Source organism: Anolis carolinensis, chromosome 1 (assembly GCF_035594765.1).
Source record: "Anolis carolinensis isolate JA03-04 chromosome 1, rAnoCar3.1.pri, whole genome shotgun sequence".
Taxonomy (NCBI): domain Eukaryota; kingdom Metazoa; phylum Chordata; class Lepidosauria; order Squamata; family Dactyloidae; genus Anolis; species Anolis carolinensis.
Genome location: NC_085841.1, coordinates 190811925 through 190817924, shown reverse-complemented (window position 1 = coordinate 190817924; position 6000 = coordinate 190811925).

Genomic DNA, 6000 nt, shown 5'->3' with positions numbered 1-6000 from the left:
CTTATTTTCAGGGGATGTCTTATTTTTCCATGAAGAAGAATTCACATTTATTGTTGAACAAAAAATGAACATTTATTATATACCGTACAGTAGTTGTCATCACAAACCAGCATAACCAGACAAACTGTGAATCTTATCAAGAATTTCTTGTTACTACCATTATTTCCATGTACAACCATCTATGGTATGTATATTTACCAATCCTGCATGCTCTGGTGTTCTGTTCGGCGGGCATGCTTCCAAACAAAAACTTTGCTAGGTCTTACTTTTGGGGGAGGCCTTAGATTTAGCAATTCAGCAAAACCTCTACTATGTCTTATTTTCTGGGGATGTCTTATTTTTGGGGAAACAGGGTAGGAGCACTCCCAAACTGCGAGCAGTCTTCCAGGGGGAGTGTAACCCTATCCAGAACTGGTTGACACACCTCCACTCCCAGATTAGGATCCTTGATGACAAGCACATGTTTTGTCTGGATTCAATTTCAATTTGTTATTCCTCATCGAGCCCATAACCTTCTCCAGGCATTCATTCAGAGGATACACGCTATCCTTATCTAGAGCTGTTTTTGAAGGCATGGAGAAATATATTTGGGTCTCATCAGCATACTGATAACACACCGCCCCATGCCTACGGATGATCTCCTCCAGTGGCTTCATGTAAATATTAGAGATTATTGGGGATAGAACGGCATCTTGTGGGACACCACATAACAGCTCCTTTTTTGAGGAGCAGCTATCCCCAAGAGCCACAATCTGGAACCTGCCCGAGAGGTACTACCAGAATCACTTCAGCACAGTGCCTCTGATTCCCAGCCCCTCCAGGTGTTCCAGAAGGATACCATGGTTGATGTTATCAAAGGCCGCTGAGAGATCTAGAAGCATCAATAGGAACATACTCCTCGTCGGAGTTGAGACGGACATCATTCACTAAGGCGACCATAGCAGTCTCAAACTCTGTATCCTGCTCTGGCCAGTTTGAAATGGGTCAAGTATGTCATCTAAGACCGCCTGGAATTGGAGGACAATCACCTTGCCCATAAAAGGGAGATTAGACACTGGTTTGTAATTATTAAGGTCCACAGGATTCAGGGAGAGCTTTTTCAGCAGTCCATAAAGTCCATATCTGTACATGTTAATAACTTCTTCAATTATTTGAATTAATTACTCAATTATTTGAATTAAGTTTCATTTTGTGGCTATCCATTCATCCATGCAAGTTTTGATTTTCAAAATCTGGCAGAACTGTAATGTTGCACTTGGAAGTTATTTTTTCAATATTATCTTTATTGTATTACTTTAAAATAACTGTGGTTTCATATTTGATTGTTTTATACGCACAGAAATATCTTATGGCACACCTATATACTACCCATATTTACTTGAGTATAAAGCATCATTGAATGTAATGCACACCTCTATTTTGAAGGTGTGCATTACAAAATAAGGATTTGCTGTTGAATGTTATGTGAGGTGGCTAGGAAAAGACTGGTGGGAACCTCCTTCCACACCAACGAGTCTACTAAGTTACCAGCTCGGATTGCTCCTATAGCCACTTCCCACACACAAAGTAAAACGGGTCACGACAACAAAGAGGTTATTTTTGGCCAAGTGAAATGTATTAAATAATTTTGTTAAAACTCAAGTGCCAGGTTATTTTTTAAAAGAATGTTCTTACTGATAACTCTTTATCATACTGTCCATAGACTGCATTATCATAACATGACACTATCATTTGATTTTTAATTTTAGTGACTGCAAACTACCAAAAGTTCTTCTAGTCATGTGTAGAAAAAAAAGTAAATCGGAGGCAGTTTCCAAAAATTATTTTTACACTTGAGATATACAAGTCTTGAAGTTGGAATTTTTATGGTGTAAGATAATCATTGTTGTTTAGCTTTTCCATTTTATTTTGTAAAATCCAATTCCTTAACTGCAAACTGGCCATTTAAAAATTCATATTACTGAATATGAAAGATTATTAGAATTAATAATTACAGAAACCTATAATCAAGTCTATTTGGAATACGATTAAAGGTCAGCATAGCTAAAGGAAATGTGTTATCCTGCATTGTTGAAAAGATATTCACTATACAATGTTCAATGGTCAGTTAATCTTATTCATAAAAGAATAGTATTTCTAGGTATCAGACAATATCATATATATGCTCTGCATGGTACTCTGTTTTATGAGAATTTCCTTTCAAAATTGTTTTTACTCTTTTGTATTTGCATTTTTAAAAATGGAACAACACCATAGAAACTATGAGTAGAATTTTCCCAAAGACGGGAATCAACTAAACGACTGATTAAAATATAGTGACTTTTGCCACTTAGTGAAAAGTGTAATAGCATATAAATCATGTCAAGCTATTGCAATTATTTACATTGAGAAACTATAGGTTGGGATGCAAGGGACTATTTTTGGCACACCCAGTATGATCTTGACTATTTTCTGGTAACAACAGGTCCTCATGCAATGTGCAAATCTGTATTTGAAAGTTTCTTCAGTTTTTGCTAATAGTGGCGTATGGGATTGTTGCTAGAGAAGCACAAAACCAACGTTTTCTTAGGCATGTGGAATTAATTATGTAGTTCCTTGGCTCCTAGCCATGGAAAAACAGGACAGAATTTGACATGTGAACAGTTCTTGGAATGTACCAAAAGCACTTATAAATCTAATTTCTATTTGGTAAAGGCAGAAGGTGGAAATTATTCTGATTATATTTCACAAAGGTATAGTGATGTGGATAATTATAATATAAATGAAACGGCAAATAATATTTTAAACACAAAAAGTGAACTTTAAAATGGTTAGCAATGACCGTTGCTTCCACATTATGACTGCAAGTTTAGTATGAATGCACTTTAAAAAATGTCACCAGAGTTATCCTAATATTTTGCTTTCTACAAGTGCTCAGCATTAATAGATAGCAATAGTAAACTCTCTATACTGTCACTTCATAGCAGGAAAACTGAAGTTGAAGGGGAATGACTTACAAAGACACAAAACAAATTCAATTTAATTTTCCTGGATGGAATTATTGTTTTACTTATGCATGGCAGAATTCAAAATTACACTCTGCAAACTCTACTCAGCAGGACTTCATCAACCACCCCCTTTTGAAATCCTGTGCTGCTCCTAAAACTTGGAAATCCTTTTCATCAAATACTTAATCTGGAAAGAACAACTAAGGGTAAAAGTCTTAGTCGCAGTAACCTAGCCTATCCCTTGTGTGCCATATCATCGTGCTTCCCATATAAACTTTAGGAGTCTTCTAAAACGCTATAGCAAAGCTCCTCCTGATGACGAGGACCCACTTGTCTGATTTAACGGAGGCCTAGGCATGGTAGAAGTGTTGAAGTCTGTGTTGAGCTTTGAATGTCGCCCAATCAGTTTATTTCCAAACTGACTTAATAAACTTCCTTCAGTTTCTTCGAGGTAGATGGAACCTTGTGGAATGTGCATGACCAGAAGGCATAAGAGAAACAGAATGGAGCCAGCCCCTGGATGTTCTTAAAAATAGGATGTTTCACCTCCACAGCTGCCTATTTTGCCTGCAGACTCAAGATGCCCACTATTCTCACCATCCAGTCAGTTGCATTTAAAGCACCCCCAACAGATGGCCATCAGCCTCTGCTTAAAAGCCTCCAAAGATGGAGCCTCCACCACACTCCGGGGGAGAGAGTCCCACTGCCGAACAGCCCTCACAGTGAGGAAGTTCTTCCCGATGTTCAGGTGGAATCTCCTTTCCTGTAATTTGAAGCCATTGTTCCGCGTCCTAGTCTGCAGGGCAGCAGAAAACAAGCTTGCTCCCTCCTCCCTATGACTTCCCCTCACACATTTATACATGGCTATGTCTCCTCTCAGCCTTCTCTTCTGCAGGCTAAACATGCCCAGCTCTTTAAGCCGCTCCTCTATGACATGGAAGACCATTCTTGCTGTCGTGTGGCAGGATTTGTAACAAGACTCTGAAGTTCCACTAAAGTGGCAGGAAGCACTGCTGATATTTATGGGATGGAGGAGACATGCCCTGCAGACTGAGCTGGAGAGGGTACATTCTGTTTCGTTAATTTGAGGGAATAGGCATTTCGGCTGGAGCTGCAGAAAGTGTATTACTGATGACCTTGTAACTGTGATGACAATGTCATCCACAGAGGCATTCAGGAATGTAGTGGAGGCTTCCCACTGAAGGAATTGACAACCATTTTCTCAAAATTTCCTTCCAGGCTCATGTTGCTTTCCATGCTATTCCAAAGACGGCACTTCAGAACAAGATGCTGCAACTGGAACAAGAATAAAACTGTCACCTCATTCGATACCTCTAGAACAGTGGTTCCCAACTATCTGCTCGCCCACTGAAAAACATATTTAATAATCTAGACCTGATGTGGTCTATCCAATGCTATTTTTTGAATCAGCACCCCAAATAACCCCAGGAGCAGACCTAAAAATGAAGACACCAAGGTGCCTGTTTCCAGGTGCCACATGGAACGGCTCTGCTCAGGGGGAGGGAGGAGAAGCAGCAGTCAGGAGGTTTGTTGTCACGCCTTTTGTGGGTAGTCAGGCTCTTCCCTTCCAACATCCCCGTTGTCTCGGCACTATAAGAGGGTTTTGCAAGACAAGTCGCTCTCATTGCAACAGTGTAGTAACAGTGAGGCTGCTGACTATATTTTAGGTCTTGGGGACCACTGGTGGTCCATGGACCACAGGCTGAGAACCACTGCTTGAACTTGATCAATGTGTGGAGTTGTACAGAGCCATTAGCCTGCCAAAAGAACTCATGTCTTTAAAATGAATTTCTAATGGAGAGATTATGATTCGATAAAATACCAGCGGGATACCTGTGCCTTCCAGATGTCATTGCATGGAAATCTCCATTATTTCTGAGATTTGCTAAAGCTGATGAGAGCCCAATATTTGGAAGACTCATCCCACCAGAAAAAAAATTAAGTTTCAAAAATTATGCATCTTGATTAATTAGCACCAACATTTCACATTTTCAAAGTTTGCAGGTGACAGGAGCAATAAAACACACACTTCACAGAAGTCAGTTTGACAAAGCAAAAGACAAATAGCACTGACATGAACATATGGTAAAACTACGACTTGAGTCGCAGCAAACAAAATGGCTTCTTTTAAACCATGGTTCTTTTTCATGCCACACTAAAACTCTCTGCATGCTCTTTCAGGATCACCATCCAAACACTTGTTCCCTTTCTCCACTATACCACCCCATGGGACACACTATCAACTTCCCAGAAGACATCAGTGCAATATACAGAACACAGGACTATATAGATCTCTGTTGCACTTTCTCACTTCACACACCCGTTCTTCCCATCTCCTAGCTATATCTTCTTTCATAGGTTGTATTTAGTGCCACCATCTGGGAAGAATTAAAAACAATGTTCTAACCACCATCTAGAACTCCTCTGAATATCCATAGATGAGCGTGGAGACCAGATCTTTGAAAATCTTCAGGGCACATTATGGATATTGGATGAGTGTCCATTGGTTGGAGCAGCCACAACTACCACACTACAGGACCTAAACTAAAAATAGGCATTCAAGAGAGCTATCTTTTTAATGAATTTATTTCATGTTGAAACCCATTTGTTCTGTCCATCTAATCCAAGTGGAGAACGCCATTTCAGAAAAAAGTAAAATGATTGAAGAAAGGGAGACTCATTAACTTTTAATGGTTCCGTTCCAGAGGTATTATTTTTTTTTGTCATGTCAGGAGCGATTTGAGAAACTGCAAGTCACTTGTGGTGTGAGAGAATTGGCTGTCTGCAAACACATTGCGCAGGGAACACCTGGATGTTTTGATGCTTTAACCATCCTTGTGGGAGGCTTCTCTCATGTCCCCGCACTCTCCCTGGCAACCTTCAGGTCAGCAACCCAACCTTCATGTCATCAGTCCTGTCGGCACAACGGTTTAGCCCACTACACCACCGGGGGCTCTTCCAGAGGTAATATAGGAAGGGATCATGCTACACT